The following is a 22,992-nucleotide window of genomic DNA, read 5'->3' on the forward strand; positions in this document are numbered from 1 at the left end:
GGTAACATGGTAGCTTGTGCATTCAAAGACAGACAAACTGGCCATTCTGATATTAATTAAGTGGGGGAAAACATAGTTAAATTGTGAGTTTGAGGTCTAACAGTGGCTTACTACTAATGAAAATACTCCTAAGGGAGGAGTCTTAGGGCAATGGTTCCCAAAGTTGTTCCACCGCTTGTGCAATGAAAGCCCCTGGCGGGCCGGGCCATTTGTTTATCTGCTACGTCCGCAGGTTCAGCTAATCACAGCTCCCAGTGGCCGCGGTTCGCTGCTCCAAGCCAATGGGAGCTGCTGGAAGCGGTGGTCAGTACATCCCTCGGCCAGCACCGCTTCCAGCAGCTCCGATTTGCCTGGAGCAGCGAACCGCGGCCACCGGGAGCCACGATCAGCCGAACCTGTGGACGCAGCAGGTAAACAAATTGGCCCAGCTCACCAGGTGCTTTCCCTGCACGCTCGGCAGAACAACTTTGGGAACCACTGTCTTAGGGGATGTAATTGTATTTATTTTTGAAATGACTACATACTGTTACACATTTTAGCATGAACAGCTATCCAAAAATTTGGAGTCTTGTAGATTTTTTCCCCCTAGAAGGAAAAATTGGTGATTGTCAGATGTTTCTTCAAAGCAATTTTGTTTTTTTACAAAGAATGTGCAAAGTCCTGTTTCCCAAACAAGAGAGTGTTTCTTTGATCACAGCCCCAAACCTCTTTTGCCAGTGCCTCGGCCCAAAATCTCTTTATAGGCTTTCCCAAGGCTGCCTACTATGCTTCTCCAGGCTGCGTTTGCAGCTGCACTCTCTCTCTGTTCTTGTCTGAGTCTCTGCTTGTCTCCCATCCAACTCTATTCAAACAATACCAGACAAAGCACCTTTACCCACATAGTTTAAATTCCTGAGTGGCCTTGGATGTGCCTTTGTTTTGTGCAGAGACTGCTATTATTTCATAAAAGAGTTTAACTGTTTCTACTATTTTAAGTGAGGGGCAACAATTACACCCACCAGCTTCAATGAGTTTAACCTCACCCCATGACAATACTATGTTCGATCAATAACTAGAATTCAGTTAATGTTATGGCTATTAAAATCCTAGTAATGATGAAAATCCTTCTGTTGTTCAATGGATAGAAATCCTCCTGTCAGAGACCTGTTTATTTTAAACTGAATGCCACATTCCCATTGTTATTCCCATTGCCACATGTGAATGAATTAGGTCAGATCTACACCAGTGTTTCTCAACCAGTGTGCTGTGGCACACTGGTGTACAGTCAGGCTCGAACAGGTTTGCTGTGGAATTTTTTGAAAAACTACATGTGAGAATGAAAAAAAACCCCTTCCCTTGTATTTTAATTAGTGTCAGAGCCAGATCACATTCTGTTCTTTTGCTCTACGGGATGATGCCTTTTTCAAATATTATGCATGCGTCACCACACCATAGTAACTCTAGCTCAGGAACCAATCCATGCAACAAGCCTCAATGCCAACTCTGCCCACATATTTACACCAGTGACACCATCATAGGACCTAACCACATCAGCCACATCATTCACCTGCACATCCACCAATGTAATATTTGCCATCTTGTGCCAGCAATACCCCTCTGCCGTGTACATCGGCCAAACTGGACAATCCCTACGTAAAAGGATAAATGGACACAAGTCAGATATTAGGAATGGCAATATATAAAAACCTGTAGGAGAACACTTCAACCTCCCTGGTCACACAATAGCAAATTTAAAGGTAGCCATCCTGCAGCAAAAAAACTTCAGGACCAGACACTAAAAAGAAACTGCTGAACTTCAGTTCATTTACAAATTTGACACCATCAGCTCAGGATTAAACAAAGACTGTGAATGGCTTGCCAACTACAAAAGCAGTTTCTCTTCCCTTAGTGTTCACACCTCAACTGCTAGAAGAGGGCCTCATCCTCCCTGATTGAATTAAACTTGTTATCTCTAGACTGATTCTTGCCTGCATATTTATACCTGCTTCTGGAAACTTCCACCACATGCATCTGACAGAATGGGTATTCACCCACCAGAGCTAATGCTCCAATATGTCTGTTAGTCTATAAGGTGTCACACGACTCTTTGTTGCTTTTTACAGATCCGGACTAACACGGCTACCCTTCTGAGGGTTCAAAAGGGAGCTAGATAGATTTATGGAAGATAGGTCCATCAATGGCTATTAGCCATGATAGGCAAGAATGGTGTCCCTAGCCTCTGTTTGCCAAAAGCTGGGATTGGGTGATAGGGGATGGATCACTTGATGATAACCTGTCTATTCATTCCTTTTAGGACACCTGCCATTGGCCACTGTCAGAGGACAGGATACTGGGCTTGATGGACCTTTGGTCTGAGCCACTATGGCCGTTCTTACACCACAGATAAAAGGTTGGGAACCACTGCTCTAAACTATTTGCAGAAATCAGAAATATCTCATGAATGATATACAAACCAAAATGTAAAATATAAATTCATAACCAACTCTAGTTCTATAGATAGTGCCTTAGCAGAGCCAACAGGTTTCACACACTGATTCGGCCATGTCTGGTGCCTGAAATACTGGCACCTTCAAATCCTGCGTTGAAGGAATATCTCTGTCTTGTTGGGCAATGGATTTATACCTCTTGCATAAGTAAGGTGATAAAATTCATTTCAGACCTTTAACATCCTAGTTGGTGATTTGAAATCTAGTTTCTTTCTGGTATGTAATCATCTCAGAGTACAACATGCTACCCCAGAGGTCCTGCTTATAATATGCTTTTATATTACATGTTATTATCTGGTGTCCCCATACAGCTTATAAATAAAATAAAATAAAATAAAATAAAAAAGCTTACATTTAGTGCCAAATTATCAAATCGTTTTCTGAAGTTGCACATACAAATATTAAAAAATACCCATTTAAGCACACACATTTCTAAAGAAATTGAAAGAAAGTGGCCTCAGATTCATACTGTTTGGGTGAAGGAATACATAATTATGGGCTTAGAATGCACAAAACGGGTACATGAAAAAAATTGCAATTTAAAAGTGTGTGTGTGTGTGAATATGTTGCTTTTTGTTGTACAGTGGGGACAAAGAGGGAGGAGATTTTAATGGCGCTATATGCTATTATGAAAATAGGGGACTCAATTTCCACCTGTCAAATGATCAAAGAAGTGGATTAGGAGATGGCAAACTTTTATGGCAGTGAAATACTGTAAGGATATACAGTTTTTAGTGTTTTTAAAATGCTGGGATATAGCATATAGGACATGGGAGAATATTAACATGAACTGAGATCTGCGTTCCTCAGACTGGGCATAATAAATAGATTTGCTGTGAGAAAATAGAAGAGGAAGAGAAATTTATACACGTGTGTATTGTTTCTTGGACTGTTACTAGTTTCTCAAATATTAAAGAAATTGCTCCATACCGTTCATCCTTGTAAAAATATTATCCCTACAGGTAGGTTGGTTGTCTGCCTTGTAAGTGGCTATGTTGGAATTTAAAGTGAAGTGGTTTGAAAATTGATTTTTGCACAATCTATTTTAGGTTTGATTCTGAGAAACAGTGAGTATCTCAGTTTCTGTTAGTGTTGGGGTCTGTACATAGTTGTCAACTTTTGGGACAATATTTCAAGGGACAGTTTATCCAAATAATAAGTGGTTTTGGTCACAAATGGTTTTGTTTACATTTTTGGTACCATTAACACTCACATTGCAGTGTTTTACAAACATTACCTAATTACTCATCACAATATCTCTGTTAGGGTAAGCATTATATTATTATCCCCATTCAGGGAGAGGTATAGATTACAAAAGTCCTCCTTGCTCTCAACATGTGCCTAGCTATCTAGACTATGTTGCTTCTCAGATTATTAAACAGTGTCCTTGGTGGTCAGAGGCCACACTGACTGTGTAAGCAGAGTAGAGAGCTCATTTGCAGGCTACCATCGGGAAGGGAGTTTATAGCAGCAGCCCAGTTAGTGTCTTCTTTGCAATTCCCAAAAAATCAGCCACATGATTGTGATTGTAAGTTACATGGCCCATACACAGTTAATGAGGTGGTGGTGGTGGGATCGTGGATAACCTGGAATCTGAAGTAATCCGCTAACAGCTTACACTTCCAAGGACATCTTTTAAGGGAATAGCCAAAGTATGAAAGACAAAATTCTCCTTAACATTTAAGTGTCTGCAAATTCGAGGGGAGGGGGAACGTGGGACTGGAACTATAGCTTTCAGGAGCCAAAAAGTTGCCTCTTCTATGGATCTGATAGGGCTCTGAGCACCCTTTGGGAAGTGCTGAATGCCCTCCATTCCCATTGACTTGAACTTTCGCACTGTGCCTCACAGGGTATTGTGATGATAAATTAGTTAATATTTGCTAAGCTATAGAAAGGTTAGGACTCTCCAGAGGCACTCGGAATCTTTTATTGGCTGAGGGGTTCATGTGTAGATGATTTTGTTCTCACACTGTATAAATGTGTTCACAGTTTGGCACCCGCTTTGTTCTATTCACTAGTGCAGACTGGAAATAAATTCTTCTTTCATATGAATCTTATAAGGAGGCTGGGGCTAAAATATACTAACTGGAGGCAAACTTGTGAGGAGGCTCCACAACAGCTGGAATAAACTGCCTGTGTTGAATGGAATTTTGGTTTTTAAAGAACTTTTGATTCTTTACTCTGAGAGACCATGTCAGTGTGAGAAATTGGGACTGTTCATTGCCATTCTCTGCTGCTTTAGATTGAATGTCCTGCATTATACTTTTTATTTTGCTGAAATTTGCTTCAGTAACACTGTATGACTTATGTTCCCTTAGGACATTCATGAAAATGAGATGTGTAACACACAATGCTATCCTACTGAGTACAATTTAACATAAATATAATAATCCTTATTACTCTTCCTTAAAACATTTTTAGCCTTCCTTATAAAGCCCAAATGTGTAGGAAGCGGTTTTTGACACAATTTTCTGGAAAGGTCATAAAATGTTTTAGCACTGACAGCTCTTGTCAGGATTCCTTTTATAGGAATTACATAACATAACTGTTATTCATTGTGTTATTGTAACTGTGCTGGTCCGAGGATCTGAGAGGGAGAAGGCAGCTCAGGTAATATCTTTTATTGGACCAACTTCTGTTGGTGAAAGGGACAAGCTTTTGAGTCCCACAGAGCTCTTCTTCAGGTCTGGGAAAGGAAATCAGAGTGTCACAACTAAATATAGAGTGGAACAGATTGTTGAACATGAGGAGTAAAACATGTTGCAAGAAACCATTCAGCAATCTGTAACTCACTAACTCTTATTTGTCCTGTGAGTAGAGAAGTGTTAATTGCCCACTTCATTTTGATTTTTTGGCAACATATTGCCATAACATACTTATGCTAAACACTTTGTTCCACCTTGTTTTTAGCTGTGACACCCTGATCACCTTTCTCAAAAGTGAAGAAGAGTTTTGTATAGCTCAAAAGCTTGTCTCTTTCACCACAGAAGTGGGTCCAATAAAAGATATTACCTCACTCACCTTTTCTCTATAATAGTCACCTGAAGATGCCTGTATCCCACAGGTCTACAGTATATCAGAGACGTAAAGTACCATTTGTCATAAACACATAGCTAAGGGTTAATGTTTCTTTTACCTGTAAAGGGTAACAAAGGGAACCAAACACCTGACCAGAGGACCAATCACGAAACCGGATTTTTCAAAGCTCAGGGGAGGGAATGTTTGGGTCTTTGTCTTTGTCTGGCTCTCAGCTATGAGAGGGGATCTTTTCTATCTGTAAGCTTCTAATCTTCAGTTTCAAAGTTGTAAGTACAAAGGTAGAAAAAACAATAGCGTTATTGTTTTTTTGTATTTACATGTGTGTAGTTTGCTGGAATGTTTAAATTGTATCTCTTTTTGAATAAGGCTGTTTATTCATTTTTCTTTTAAGAAATACCTGTGTATTGTCACTTAATGCAGAGATCATATTTTTATGTCTTTTTCTTTCTTTTTTATATAAAGTTTTCTTTTTTAAGACTTGTTTGAGTTTTTCTTTCTGGTAGGCTAAGGAAACGAAGGGGAGGGAATTCCTTGTGTTAGATTACGGAGGGTAAAGCTCTACAGCACCAGGGAATTGGTGGGAGGAGGAAGAGAGATAGAATCATTTGTTCCTTGTATTTGGTTCTCTCTTTGTGAAGAGAAAGAACATGCTTCTTGGTATTGTGATGTAAAGAGGTTGCATCAGTAACTCTCAGGTTATCCCAGAGGAAAGTCTGGGGTGGGAAGAGAAGGGGGAAGGAATGGGTTATTTCCCTTTGTTGTAGACTCAAGGCAATCTGAGCTTGGGGTTCCCAGGAAGGTTTTGGGAGACCAGAGTGAGCCAAAACACACTGGAATTTTTGGCTGGTGGCAGCGAGATAATCTAAGCTGGTAATTAAGCTTAGAGGGGTTCATCCAGGCACCCAGATTTCTGGACGCTAAGGTCCAGATTTGGAAATGCTTATGATTCCATTATACTAATAGTAATTTCTACAGTATCATTTGATAGACCTTCTTGTAATAAATGATATCAATCAAATCTATCAAAGCAGAAAATTAAAGTTTGTGAATTTTTGCTTCTCAGAGTAACACACATCTATTTTTAGAATCTGAAACATAATAAGAATGAAAGAAAAACCATGAGGTTGGAGAAGTAAGCTATTTTTGTACCATATCTTGAATAAAATATAAACCATATAAGACCAGTAGCTTCTGAAACCATAGTGACAATTGCACATTTTCATCGTATATTATACTCTTTCCTTTCCACTAGATGTAATTCATCTTATGCTTTCCCTTGACATCCACTCTTCTATTTGATGGTCATTTACATAGATAATCCAGGCCAGTGCTGACTGGGTAACACAAAAGGATAAATATTCCATAATTCTTACAAAGAATAATTTTTTTGAAATGTGATTTGTAAAACTACTATAGATGAGAGGATGTTTTGGAACCTAGAATTCCAAATAATAATGTAGTTGGTATGCTAGCTTTGTAACTTTATATCATGCTACATGCAGCAGTAGGTCACACTTCAGTGGCAGACTGAAATTATGGCCTGGATTCAGCAAGCAATATGAAGCATATTATCAGGGATGAGGGCCTGCAGCTGCACCTGCCCAGATGCCAGGCAGCCAATGAGTGCAGCTGGACCACAGCAGAACCACCTGATTGGCAAAGGCAGTCAAGTGGCTTGCTTTAAAGCAACTGCAAAGGATCTAAGACTTTCAACACATACATCTGGTGGAATTTCTGCCTCACTGTGCTTGCCTCACTCCAAGCGTTGCTCTTGCCTATATCTGGTCTCATTATAGTCCTGTCCTAGCTCTGCTTCAGCCTTCCCTGACTCCAGGTAATCCAATTATGATCCTTGGCTCTGATTCCTGGGTTTGACTCTGTCTTAGCCCTTGACTCTGGCATTTGGACTCTGACCACTACACCAGACTGGCTCCAATCTGGTCTCCTGACATATATGCCTAACTTTAAGTACGCAGGAGTCCTACAGAGTTCATGGTTCCAATAAACATACAAAAGACCTTACATATGAATGCTCTGCATAAGTGCACCCCGTAATTCATATTTGAGAGATTGGCCTTTAATTCAGTGAATGGGAAGTTTCATTAGCAGCTCTGATATGTATTAAATGTAATCACTATGTTTTATTCACTTTTGGAATTTGTGACACTCTTCGTGTGTTCCCATGTTTAGTAATCATCCCCATTTGATTAATCTACTTCCATCTCCTTTGTGTTACAAAGAAGCTCACAAGGTGTAGTGTGTGGAACTTTTGATGGTCATGTGTGGAGAGCTGGCTGGTCAGATGATACTGATTTTCCAACTTTCCAGGACAAAGAAACAGAACAGAGTGGAGGGGGAAATTCAATTAAAAGAAAAAAACAGATGATGGGTGAAATTTATCCTTTCTTCCCTGCCACATTCATGGCTAGTGAAGAAGTTTAGTGCCACTCTCAAGAGTATTAATGCTTCTCTATGGGAAAACAGGGTGCCAGCTTTCTTCACTTGAGTTGTGGTTAAATCCTTGATCAAGAAACCATTTATTGATGCTGGTAATCTTCCCAATGATCACCATATCTCAATTATCCCTTTTGGGGGAAGATTATTTAGAAAATGGGAGTAGCTCAAAAGTTGCCTTGTCATCTGAAACTCTTAATTTCCTTGATGTCTTTCATTTGTGCTGTCATAAGCAGATAGTAAGAGTTAATAGAACAGAAGTACTTTATATCTCTTTTGACTGTAAAGGGTTAACAAGTTCAGTAAGCCTGGCTGTCACCTGACCAGAGGACCAATCAGGGGACAGGTCCTTCAAAAAAGTTCTTTGGAGAGAAGGGAAGTTTCTGTGTCTTTGCTTAGAATTGGTGTTTGTTCTCTGGGTGCTGAGATGACAGACGTGCATACCAGGTTTCTCTCCATCTCTCCGTACCAGCTCTTATAAGTTCAAGAAGTACTAGGAAGATAGACGAAGTTATGCTTATGTTTATTGTATTTATTATGCAATAGGATTTGGCTGAAGAGTTTAATTGTGTATTTGCTGGAAGGATTTCAAATTTGTCTTTGCTGAAAGGATTTTATTTGTGACTTGTTACTTAGCTGGGGTTTTCCAAGTCTATAGCTGAAAAACCTGTACCCTATTCCATCTTAAATTTTACAAAGATAATTTCTTACTGTTTACTCTCTTAATTAAAAGCTTTTCTTGTTTAAGAACCTAGATGTTTTTTTCTGGTAGACCCCAGCGACTGGGGTGATCCACCAGAAATGGTGGGGAGAAGGGGAAGGGGAGAGAGAGAGTTAATCTCCTGTGTTTTAGTACTTCTCTCTCAGGAGCTGCGAGGGAAAAGAAGAGGAGGAAAGCTGAATTCTCTCTCTGTTTTTGATTTAAGGAGTTGCAATCAGTACTCTTCCAGGAACAAGAGGAGGGGAAGCACCTGGGAAGCAAACGAGTGGGAAGGTTCTTTTCTTGTGTTAATCCCAGAGATCTCGGTCTTGGGTTCCCTGGCAAGGTTTTGGGGGACCAAAGTACCAGCCTGGAATGCTGTTGGTGGCCAGCCTACAAAGTACTAAGCTGTATTGGCTAGAGGAATATACGGTACCCCATCTTTTGGACGCTAAGGTTCAGGGTGGGGAATTATACCATGACATGTGCTTTCAGCCTGTGTATGATACTAAACTACATAAGTCTAGATTTTGAATAATTCCTCCTAACTGGGCCAGATGGGGTATCATTGCTTATTTTATTCGATTTGGCAGCAGTCTTGTATACCATTGACCATTAAGTTTTGTTGTCTTGTTTGTGGTCTCTAGCTGTGGTAGAGAGTACTGATTTAAAAGTTTATTCTTTCTAAGTCCCAATTTGGTGAAATTGATTACGGCTCAGAAAGGTTCTACTTTATCTCCCTCTTGTTCAACATGTATGTATGGTTGCTAAGGGAAAATGAGAGAAGATTCAGGCTCTGATGCCATCGGTATGCTGCTGGCATGGAGTTTTAATTAATTTGCATCATATGGCGCAGTGTCTATATCACTAGGACTTGTTCAAGGGCAAGTTGGCTGAAGATTAAAACCAGGCAAGACAGAGGAACTATAAGTAGGTTACAGCAATGATCTTAACAGTTAGAAGGGTTCGAGTTATTAAAATGACTCTCAATATCTTAGCCTTCAGACTCATATTTGCCAAAACACACAATAATTATCTAGAAATGCAGTGCCTCTAGCTTTTATTGTATAAGTGAAGAGTGGGTAATTGTGGCCTAATGGATATATATGTAACCTAAACAGTTATTATAAATAAGAGAGTTTTTAACTCTAAAAGAAGAGAGTAAATTGCAAGGCTAAATTAAAAACACGTCAGTGGTAAGTTAGACTTTTGTTGCTAATTACATGACATTGCTTCTTTTTTTTTAAATCTCCACTGAATAATTTTCCCTGGCCACAAAACAAATTGACATAAACAGATTAAGCAAAGTTCAAACATGCTAAATTTGAGGGGGAAAAAGGTCACTTCTCTAACTAATGACTGTGTACATTCACTAATTTAAAACAGCTGGATTAGTGTTTTGGAAATCTGAGCAATTATTGTGTTCTGCTAAGAACTGATAAGATGTTTTTGCTGATCTTTGCACTACAGCAGATTCTATAAGGTACAATGTATGTTTCAGAGTACAAAATCTACTTTCCATCTACAGGTTTCAAAACTGCATAGGCTGCTGATATATTTTCTAAGGTCAATTTTCCTGGAGAATGGGAATCTTCAAACTATGTATTGAATTTATTTTTCTGCCCAAAGCATTATTATTATGCATCATATTACATATTTGTTTCCTCAGGATTCAGAATGTATCAAATGTCCAAGAAATTAGGTCAAGTAAATATTGTACTACTGTATGTGATACAAACTTTCATTAACAAATGAACTCCAGAAATTTTGGCAAAAAAAGTGCTCTTTTGCTTAGTGGTCTCTTGTAAGCTTAGCAGAATACTTTTCTAATGCAGTAGAAACATTTTTTCCCTTGGGTTCGAATAATCCCCAATAAGATGTCTGTATCTTTAGGTAAAGCAGATTAAAACTGGCAACCATGGTAAATATATTAACTACTGAATGGATTTTTAGTTTCTCGTGAATATTGCATCCTGAAGACCTGCCAGTATGCCATTCTCTCAGAGAGACAGTGGTCTTGTCTTACAAACATATCAGACATCACAGCTGCTCTGATTAAGAAAAGATCATCAGCCACAGTTCGTTAAGTGAATAACAGGCCCTGACATCACGTTATGACACATGCATTTTATAGTATTCTTTGCTATAAGGCTTCTATTTATGAGAAAGGGTGAGCAGAAGTGATAGATCTGTCTTCTCTCTATCACTCATTATTATGTATACCTTTCAGAAATGAAAGGAGACAAATAATGCTGACTACTTCACTACCTTAGTACCCCTACAGAGAACCAGGCTTGCTCCATTTACTACTGCATAGTAAATTATACTTATGAACAATATTATATATTGCTATACAGCACAAAACAAACTATGCCAGCAAAAGTGCAGTTTTTCCAGTATAAGCTGCAACCACACTAAGAGCGCTTTACTGGTGTATTATAGCTACACTGGCAAAACCTTCCAAATCTAGACCTGGCCTAAGACAAGTACACTTACTGTAGAAGTAGAGCTTGTCAAAACTCTTCAAATGGGGGGAAATCATGGGGGGAAAATAGCCTTTTTTTTAAAAATGAACCAAATTTTTTGCTTTGTTTTCAGTTTTTGCTTTTCCCTCCCCCACTCTTTATTCCTCTTTGCAACCCCCTTCCCTTTTCTTTAGCAAAATGGAAGAAGGTTAAAAAGGGACAGGGAAAATGAAGGCAAACTCCCAAATTTTCAAATAAATAAGAAATCTGTAATTAAATTTCAAAATCATATAAGTGCATTCTCATTCTCAGCCTTTTCTGACTAATCCATTACCCAGAGACTGATTTGAACATTGCAAACCCTACAAACAGCCACAAATGTGTCACCTCCAAAATGCTGTGTTGGAAATAAAAAGAGAATTCTCTCAATAACATTCTGTCTCCGTGACCCTGCAGCAGGTAGGGGATCTTGGGGGACGACTACTGCACTAGTGGGGTGTAAAATAAACTTTATTAAGAAAATGCAAAAACAGGGAAAATTCAATAGTGAGGGGTATGGGGTTTGTTAAGGTAGACAATTGGGGAGGGGTTTCTTTTAGTAAATAGTATAGGGGATTTTAATAGTGGGGTACAATACAGTTGGTAACCAATTGACACTGAAGTATAAATGTAACAGATAGCTAACAATTTCTATGTAAAGGGTGTGTCACAGCAGCATATAGCCAACTAACAGTTATGGGTAAAATGTGTCACAGTAGTGTAAATGTAAAATGTGAGGTGTATTAGAGAGAGAAAAAGGGTAATCAATGGGGTTTTATGCTAGACTTCAGTAATACAATTGAGGTTTGGGGGCAGCGGGAAGACAGACTTAACCACAATTATACAGAACACAGCAAAATCTTATCTATGACCTAACTTAACCAAGACTACACAAATTAGCAAGTAACAGAACACAATGCAACAATTTTTTAAACCTAACTTACAGAGCACAATACAAACAATTCTCTAAACCTAACTTAACCACAGCTATGCAAAATGAAATTACAACTTATCTAGACTAAGAACCTGATTCTAATAGGTGCACCTTAGCAGCAGTGGGGCGGGGGGGGGGGGCTGCAAGCTGGCAGCCCAGGATACAGTCCAGGAAGGCACAGCCCAGCAGCGGCACAGGCTTATTTTTTAGCAGCAAAGGAGCTGCGGAGCAAGAAACAGATTATAGATACAGACCAAGGAGTTAGCTTGGGTCTGTCTGCTTGGGAAACAAGGCCAGCAGCTAGGACAGGGGGAGTCTGCAAGAGAGAGAGCTCTTACCAATCCCCAGGACAGCAGCAAACATAGAGACAGGAACAGCAGTAGCATCGGAGGATGGAGAGAGGACTCGATTCGCTTTCAGTAATGAGGAGATCTCCAGGCACAAATTCGTTGTTCGTGGGAGGGGAGTTTAAAAACGGGGGTACGCTCAAAAACAAACGAGAGCGGAGAGAGGGCCCCCCAAAGACCCCTAGCTGATCAGACCAGGTGGCAAAGCAAGGACCTTCTCTGAGGTCTGATCAGAAAATGTCTGGTTTTAAAGGCAAACTTAGGCAGTTTCCCACCAGTACTTTTGATTGGCTCCTCTTGATACAGGGGAGGAGAGGAGGCAGGGAAAAGCTGCAGGTGAGCATAGGCATGCCTGGGCATGTTCTGAGCCACAGGTATGACTCATATGCTTAATTAGTTGGCCACTTCAGGTCTTGCATTTCTGGGCAGCGCCCCCCACACCGAGCCCGGGTCTGAACAAAGGAGCCAAACAAAGAAGCAAGAAGCCCCCTCCCTAGGCAGGGCAGTGGCTCCAGTTAGTCTGTACAAGCCATCCCTATGAATAGGGCTGTGACTTTAGTTAGCACAATGGCCGGGAGGGGCGGCCACCCAGGACAAACAGAAAGGAGAAGGGAAAGAGGAATGCTAGCAGGGGGACAGCTGTAACAGACACTCCGCATCTAAAATATTTGCTGTGTGCCAATAAAATCCATTTTTAATACCACTCCCTTCTCTATGGATCTGAAACACTCCTCTTCCATTACAATTATAGGGAGTTGGTAGTGTTCAATGCGCTAGTGCAGAATCAGGCCTTACAATAAAAAATATTTAAAAATGGTTTCATAGAATAGTCTGGTGAAGTAGATCACTATTATTGAAGATGGAATTCAATGCCACAAAATAAATGCATCTCTTTGAGCCTCCGTGCTACTGAAGTAGTTGATTTCAATCTCATTTGGTTCAGTGTTTGCTATCTCAGACTTTTTTTCCATAATCTTGACTGCTTTGAACACTTTCAATGTGAGAGTACAGTATGGCTCAGAAACTGAAAAAATATGACTGGTTTGGAAGGGGGTTTGAAGACACAAGATGAGGATGGCAAAATAACACTTAGTTTTCAAAAGGTAGTAGACGCTGCTGCAGTATGCAAGCTTTCTATGTCTTTTACAGCTAACCCAAGCCAAGCAGTGTGGGGATCCCTTGCTTATGCTTAGAAATATTGCCCTCTCCAAATTCCATGCAGCATAGTGATACAGTTCCTTCTGGCCAAGGATTTTTATTCCCTTTCCCCCAGAGTTCAAACTGATGGGACAAGTATTGGCTCCTGTCTCTTCTCCATGGGTTTGTGGGAGGCAATCAACAAAATCTTTGTTCTTCGATGTTTCACCTTGGCTCATTGGGTTTTAATGAGCCTTGTTATGTGCAGGACCAGCACTTTACAATAATTAATGCTTCTTTCCAGTTTTGTCAGTTACATAGTTACAAAGGTTCACGGAACAAACACTCAATATAATGTTGTAGCGTGGACTACAGATGTTATAAATGAGATCAATACATGCAGTATCCAACAAGCATTTCATCAAGTCTAGACACTAAACATATTCTTTCAAATTTTATCATTGGTTTTAACAATATTAACATACGGGTGAGCCAGACTGGTTTCCAGCTATGCATTTCTCAGTGAGACCTAGGAGCCTTGGCATGAGCTGCCATCTACTCTGACAGCATCACACGTGTATTGAAGATTTCTGCCTGAACAGCTAGTCTTACAAAGTTATAAGCAACTGAAATGGGCTCGTAATAGGAGTCCTTAATTAGAGCTGGCACTGCCAACTCCACCTGTGTTAATCCTTGTGTAACCACCCCCTTTCCCCCACCACCCGCCATGGGTTGTCAGAGATGTTAGAACCCAAGGACCTTCATTACAAAAAGCACAGGTGCAGTGGTCAGGTCTTCTATGACTTGCAATAACTAGCAATTCCATTAGCCAGTTGTGGTACGAGGCTCCTACTCACTATGTGAACCAGGCACTAGAAAGAGACAAAATGCACTTAAGCACCTTATTCTATTTATATCATAGAATCATAAAAATAGAGCACTGGAAGGGACTTCAAGAGGTCATCTAGTCCAGTCACCTGCCCTCAAGGCAGGACTAGATAATAGCTAGACCAAGCGTGCCGAAGGCGGCATGCGAGCTAATTTTCAGTGGCACTCTCACTGCCCTGGTCCTGGCCACCTGTCTGGGGGCTCTGCATTTTAATTTAATTTTAAATGAAGCTTCTTAAACATTTTTAAAAACCTTATTTACTTTACATACAACAATAGTTTAGTTATATATTATAGACTTCTAGAAAGAGACCTTGTAAAATGGTTAAAATGTATTACTGGCGCACGAAACCTTAAATTGGAGTGAATAAATGAAGACTCGGCACGCCACTTCTGAAAGGTTGCCGACCACTGAGCTAGACCATTCCTAACAGGTATTTGAACCTGTTCTTAAAAGCCTCAAATGATGGAGATTCCACAACCTCCCTAGGCAATTTGTTCCAGTGCTTAACTACCCTGGATAGAAAGGGTTTTTTTGCTAATATCCACCCTAAACTTCCCTTGGTGCAACTGAAGCCCATTGCTTCTTGTCCTATCCTCAGAGGTTAAGAAAAACGATTTTTCTTCCTCCTTGTGACAACCTTTTATGTACTTGAAAACTGTTATGTCCTTCCTCAGTCTTCTCTTTCCAACCTAAAACTAACCCAGTGTTTTTCAAACTTCCCTTATAGGTCATGTGTTCTAGACCTTTCATCCTTTTTGCTGCTCACCTCTGGAATTTCTCTAATCTGTCTACATCACTTGCTGGATGAGTCTCTGCACCTTGAAGTCTTTAAACCATGATTTGAGGACTTCAGTTGCTCGTACACAGGCTTGATACAGGACTGGGGTGGGTGAGATTCTGTAGCCTGCGTTGTGCAAGAGGTCAGACTAGATGATCATAATGGTCCCTTCTGACCTTAAAGTTTATGATTCTATGATCTTTCCTGAAATGTGGCACCCAGAACTTGACACAACACTCCAGCTGAGGCTCTGTCAACATGGAGTAGAGCAGAAGAATTACTTCTTGTATCTTGCTTCCAATACTCCTGCTGATACGTCCCAGAATGATGATCACGTCTTTTTTTTTTTGCAAACAATGTTACATTTTTTACTCTAATTTAGTATGTGATCCAGTTTAATGCCCAAATCCCTTTCCACAGTACTGCTTACTAGTCAGTCATTTCCCATTTTGCATGTGTGTGACTTACCATTCCTTCTTTAGTGGAATACTTTGCATTTGTCTTTATTGAATTGCATCCTGTCTACTTCAAACCATTTCTCCAGTTTGTCCAGATCATTTTGAATTTTAATCTTATCCTCCAAAGCACTTGCAACCCCTCCCAAATTGGTACTGTCTGCAGACTTTTTAAGTGTACACTCCAATGCCATTATCTAAATCAGTGGTGGGCAGCCTGCGGGCTGCATAGGCTCATCAGGGTAATTTCATTGCGGGCCGCAAGACATTTTGCTGATGTTGACTATCTCTGCAGGCACGGCCCCCCTCACCTCCCAGTGGCTGCGGTTTGCCATTCCCGGCCAATGGGAGCTGCTTGAAGTGGCGGGTCACAGAGACGTGCTGGCCACCACTTCCTTTAGCTCCCATTGGCCAGGAATGGTGAACTGCAGCCACTGGGAGCTAGTTTGTTTATGAGAAGGTCATGTGAGACACTATCAAAAGCCGTACTAAAGTCAAAATATACAACATCTACCACTTCTTCCCATCCACAAGGCTTGTTTCCTTGTCAAAGAAAGCTATTAGGTTGGTTTGCCCCAGTTTGTCCTTGAGAGAGCCATGTTGACTGTTACTTATTACCTTATTATCTTCTAAGTGTTTGCAAATTGATTGCTTGATTATTTGCACCATTACTTTTCCAGGTACTGAAGTTAAGCTGACTGGTCTGTAATTCCCTGGGTTGTCCCTATTCTCCTTTTTATAAATTGGCACTATATTTGCCTTCTTCCAGTCCTCTGGAATCTCTCCCATTTTCCATGACTTTTTAGAGAAAATCACTAATGGTTCACATATCTCCTCAGTCAGTGACTTGAGTATTTTAGGATGCAATTCATCAGGACCTGGAGACTTGAAGACATTTAAGTTGTCTAAGTAATTTTTAACTTGTTCTTTCCCAATCATAGCCTCAGATCCTATCCCATTTTCACTGGCGTTCATTATGTCAGATGTCCAATTGCTACTAAACTTTTTGGAGAAAACTGTAACAAAAAAGTCGTTTAGTACTTCTGCCATTTCCACATTTTTTGTTCTTGTTTCACCCTCCCTTCCTTGAGTAATGGGTCTACCCTGCCCTTGGTCTTTCTCTTCCTTCTAATGTATTTGTAGAATGTTTTCTTGTTACTCTTTACGTCTCTAGCTAGTTTAATCTCATTTTATGCCTTGGCCTTTTTATTTTGTCCCTACATGTTGTGTTTGTTTATATTCATCCTTTGTAATTCGACCTAGTTTCCACTTTTTGAAGGACTCTTTTTTGAGTTTCAAATCATTGAAGATCTCTTGGTTAAGCCAGGGTGGTCTCTTGCTGAACTTCCTATCTTTCCTATGCAGTGAGATAGTTTGCTCTTATGACCTCTGAAAAATTGCAAACTCTCTGTGCTTTCCCCCTTAGGAAGCAAATCTATGGGATCTTACCTATCAACTCCTTGAGTTTGCTAAAGTCGGCCTTCTTGAAATCCATTATCTTTATTGTGCTTTTTTCTCTCCTACCATTCCTTAGAATCATGAATTCAGAATTTCACGATCATTTTCACTCAAGCTGTCTTCCCATTTCAAATTCTTTGTCAGTTCCTCCCTTGATTATCAAAATCAAATCTAGAACAGCCTCTCCCTTAGGGCTTTCTCCAGTTCTGAAATAAAAAAAAAATGTCTCCAGTGCATTCAAAGAACTTGTTGGATAATCTGTGCCTGGATCCATGCTGTGGGCTGACTTCTGGTTCCTGTCTCTGTTCCCTGCAATGCTGCTATCTTTCCTCTTCCTGATAGTGTCATACTTTCCCTTCCACCATACTGTAATCCCTTCTTGTTGCAGCGTCTTTTACTTTTGTTTCCTGTTAATACTGGTTTGCTCCAAACTCTCCTCCTGCTTTCTTTGATCCTCTCTCGAGCAGCTTTCCTTCCCAATATAGTGGGAGCCCTGTAGAAATGATCCTTGCCGCCTCTTCCAGTGGGATCAGTCTTTGCTTCCGGAATCATTCCCCCCTGCTTCATTAAGGTAAGAAAGGAGGGAAGAGGAATGCTGGCAAATTCATGCATGATGCTTCTGTCCTTATGGGTGGCATGTTCTTGGCACTCCCATTCACATCCAGTGTTCTAAACAAGCTGTTACTTTCAAGATTACTTCTCTGTAGTGGGGGATTAGTGATGATAACCCACAAGAAAAATCTCATTTTATCAGCACCCAAAATTATATTAATCTTGTAGTTCAAAATGTTTGTTTATATAATCCATGGATCTGACAATAGAATCTGGTTTGCAGGAGATTTACATATTTTCCTACAGTAAATGGCTGATGGGGAATAAATGTATTCTCTTTTGTATCCCTTTCTTGCTACTTTATAAGATTCTCTGTCCCCATTTATTAAGAAGTCAAAACTCTTAACTCTTTGACAACTGGCTTCTTTTTCCCTATGAGGAAAAAGCTACTTGACAGTCATACCTCAGCTGTATGACTAGTTTCCCATCTCCTTAGTTGTAAACATATTCATGATTATTTCAGTCTGTTGCTGTTTCTCTGAATTTTGTAATTTCAGAGGTTGGATGATGAATCCTCTTGAGCAATGATTTCTTTTAAATTCTGCCTTTGCTGTGTACTTCAGATGGGTACAGCACCTATGTATTTAACAATTGCACAGGTTCAACCTGGGATGAATTTACTATGGACAAAAACTTCTCCTATATTCCTCCTCTGTAAATAAGTGAGCATTAGCTTTTTCCTTTTATCTTATGCATGCAAGGTACAATAGCAAACAAATCTGTCACTTTGAGGGGATACAGTTTCAAGAGACCACCTAATGAAGGAAATGGAAAGCTCTCTAATGTGGACTACTGCAAATAGGACATATTGGGCTTGCTCATGGTCTTGCCAATGAAAGATAAGTGCTGTCTACAAAATTACCTGGACCTGGTAATTATTTTAACTGGCATTCTCAGACATTCTGCCCCAGATGCTTTAAATTCCCTTTTAATTTCTCTTTTGACTGTTTCCACTTTATAATACTAGCACTACTGGGATAGCTGCTGAAGTGGCCTAATTAAATTTTATCTTACGATATATGTGATGGAGAGGCTGCTATCTTTATACTGATGTAAATTTGTCAAGAGTGGCTGACTTCCCCAGTCTGAAATATGCAATACTGGCTCTTGGGTCTGTAAATCTGACAATATTATTAGCATCAAGGTCCAGTATTGATTCTTTATTTTATCAATATTTTAATACAACCTGTACTGCAGTTCTGGAAACACAGGAGAAATAGACAGGATAGCTCTTTGGGGAAATATCCAGCAACTAAATGTATTTGAGCTACATACTATACAGTAGCTAAAATGAATGAATTGAATGAAAGGAAATACAGATCACATGGTTTCTTATTTTCCTCACAGAACAATGCTCCTCCAACCCATATCCCCTGTGTTATATCAGTTTCTATCAAACTGCATGCAAAGTTATAGTGTGTAAGGGTAGAATACAGCAACAATAGGCTGCTAAATATTATCAGGAGAAAATTCAGTGGCCTAGAAAAGACTAGTAATTTAAGTGTATTGATTTTAAGTGAAAGTGACTTTAAACCAAGGGAGACTAATATGAACAGTGAGCCTAATTGTGGATGCCCTGGTACATTATGCAGATAACAACTCCTCCCAGGTGGATAATAGAGAACTTATCGAGAGAACAGAAGATTACACTTTCTTTTGCCACAATGAAAATGAACCAATATTGCATCTTATCTTCCAATCCTCTGACTGAATTAGAAATGATCCTATGCTTCCAGGTTTTATTAATTCCACTAAAATAATTGTCTATGACCAGTTTTTTACTCATTAATTTATTTGGATTAAAATTAAAAGTCTGTAGTCCACCTAAAAGGAATACACAAAATGATGGAAAAACACTATGAGGAAATTCTGATCATAAACACTTGTGATTTGATATGCCTGAATCATCAGAATTCATTACTGTGTCTAAAATGAACTGGTGAAAGGAATTAATATATATGAAATAATTAAAACTTATCTTACAGTGTGCATATCAAACATAACTTGTTTTGAATCATGGATACACAAAGACTTAGCTATTCTGTGTCATTAAAGCCTCAAGATTTCAGTGATATGTTGTACTTTCTTAATGCCTTCCGCACAAACTTCTCCAGGCATCTTAGAGTTACTTAATTTAGCTTGAGAAGCTCCCTTTTACAGGTGAGAAACTGACACATAAGAGTTTAAATGAATTTTCCAAGATCACAAAGGAATTGTGCAAACTAGGAATAGAACAGGAATCCAGTCATGTATTTTTCCCTCTATGGTTTCCAGACTTTACCTCCTCCTTTCTACTGTGGTAGCATACAGCCTCAGGCTTACACTGGGATCTTCATTACTCTTGGCCACAAAGATTGCAACAATAGTGAGGCCCACCTTGTACCACCTCCAGCCAGGCCGGAGACAGCATCCTTTCTTCTTCCACTTTGATTCATGACTATAAGCATTTAGAAACTTTCTGAATAAATAGATTTTTATTGAAAAATACTGATTGAAATTGAAACTTTTTGTGGAGATGTATCTGTTTTGGTAAATATCTCATCAGTCAGGTTTATCAGATCTATGATGGAATTTGTGGTTGAGACAGTGAACCATCTGCTCCAGAACAGCCGGTAGACTGGTGGCTAGAGCACTCACTTTGAAGTTGGGGCACTATGTTCTGGGCAAATGCTGTTGGGGTTGGTGTGTTTCTCTCAATCTTTTCTCTTAAAGCTGTTTCACTTCATATAACTATTCACTGGGCCAGCCTGAGAGAGTGACTGACTGACCATAGCCCAGGGGTTAGGGCATGCACATGTATAGGAGAGTTGTAGGTTCAAGTCCTTGACCTGTATCAGACAAAGCAAAGACTTGAACCAGGATCTCTTGCACCTCAGGTGACTGTCCTTACTATGTGGGGGGTTGGAAGTTCTTTTTCTGTCCCTCATCCCACCCTCCCCCCCAAAATTTTTTTTTGACAGGTCTCAGGTTCATCTGATGCTTAATGGGAAAAACATTTCCCATCCAGCCTGTCCATTATTTTGTCCCCTCCAGATTAGGTTACTGGAACTCATTTCACAGTTAGATGAATGTGAGTGCCACACGTAAATTGTAGCAGTATACTTCCTAAGCAACAAAGGCCAATATAGGCATATCACTCTAGTACTCCATTGGATTCCCCTTTTCTTCCAGAGTGAATTCAAAGTCCTGATCCTAATCTATGAGGCTCTAAATGGGTAAAGATGTGACTTTCTCAGATACCCTCATCCTCCATGACCCATTAAAAGAACTGAGCTCTATAGGGAGGCTGCAATTTGAGAAGTCCAAGGTCAAAGGGAGCAGAGCATTTTCCAGGAGTGGTACCCTACCTATGAAATTCCTTTCTGAAGGAGATTAGGCTGAGCACTACCTAAATAAAACTGAGATCAAGATGCAAGACCCAACTTTTTGCAAAAATCTTTCGCCAATAATATTTACTTTTATATGATGTTCTGCAACAACAGGAATGGTATGCAGTAAGGAGAAACTAAGAATGAGATAAGAGAAGATGGAGCGGAGAAATAAAAAAAAAGTCTTGGCATCGTGGAGAAGCAGAGATAAGATCAATGAGGATATGATGAATGCCTCAAAAATGGATATTCTCACCCCTTAGATACTACAGTGTTAGGCTCTTTCAAACACGAGTCTACTGAAGACCATTGCACCAGTCAGAGTGACCATGGTTGATGGCATTGCACCAGCGTAGTGAACTTCCCAGATCGGGCTCAGTACTGCAGATACACACACCTCTTGGGTGACTCCATAGGCGGCAGCACCTGGTAGGTCAGGACATGCACCCCTGTTTATACTTAAGGCCTGATATTTGGTATCTGATTCTAAAAAAATGTGTCGGGGGTGGGAGAGTTGTCAATAATAATAGTAAATCCTTTTTATGTGAACTAGGACTATATTTTAGCATTCAGCATTGCTCCGTTAATTTAAAGGACAATATTTATCTTCAGAAATCTAAACTATTTGTTCTTCTAAAATGCCTGTACTGATGTTGCTGGCTAAATTTATTATATTTTGATGCTTACTAGCCATATATTTCAAACCATTACTTTTAGACATACCAGGAAAGTAGCTTTGAAAATTAAAAACACTATGTAGCAATTAACAAGGTACAGGAAAGTAATCCCTAAGGAAAAGAGAGTCTTAAGACTTAAAAAAGAAAAATTATGAAGGGTTAGAGAGCAAAATCATAATGGAATAATCTGAAAGATTAAGATGAAGGCCCTTTGAATTGTCACATCTCTATTAAACTCTCATCTACATATGGCAACAGTGTATGAGGGAAAAATCTTTTCCTTTAATGTCAGAGAAATCACATCTGAATAAAATTAGCAGAAGTTGGTAATATGAAAGAGGAATAAGCTAATGCATGATATACTGATCCAATTTTAGAAAGTGCGTGCAAGTGGGTACACTCAAGAGAACACACGTGCACTTATTGTGCTTGCAAAACTCCTCCATGCAAACACTTTTACATGAATGAGTGAATGAGGGATGGATGGAGAAAGTTAATTTCCAGTTGCCTATTGACTTAGAATCTGGAAATTTTGGCAAGCTCATTCACAAGAAGCTACTGGAGAGAGGAGGGAATCGAGATCTGAATGCTGACCTTTCCAGCAAAGGTCACTACACATGTCATATGATAGACTCTCATCTTGTAGAAGCTCAAGCTCATATCTACAGGCTGATGTGGAGGGGAGCAAGGGCCCAATAAACATGGAGTGGAGACTCCCCTCTGTATGATCCATGATAAATATTTCTTTTGGTGTACATAGAATTTGTCACTTATTGTATGTTTGTATAGTGCCTAGGACAATGGCATCCTGGCCTGGTTCAATGTAAAGTGAGATACATGATGCTCAAGAAAACAATGCTTGTGGCTAAATCTTTTTGACAATTTTTCAAGAAGAGCTAATTCTTATGCACGGCTTCAGGAAAAGTCTACTGAAAGCTCAATAGAAATGTGTGCAGTTCTGACCTGATAAAAATGAGGAATATATAATGTAAGTAAAACACATTGTGTCATAAACAGATAGTTAAGGGTTAATGCCTCTCTTACCTGTAAAGGGTTAAGAAGTTCACCTAGCCTAGCTGACACCTGACCAGAGGAACCAATGGGGGAACAAGATGTTTTAAAAGGAAGAAGGGAAGTTTTCCTTTGTTTAG

This window comes from Chelonoidis abingdonii, chromosome 6 (genome assembly GCF_003597395.2).
Source record: "Chelonoidis abingdonii isolate Lonesome George chromosome 6, CheloAbing_2.0, whole genome shotgun sequence".
Lineage (NCBI taxonomy): Eukaryota > Metazoa > Chordata > Testudines > Testudinidae > Chelonoidis > Chelonoidis abingdonii.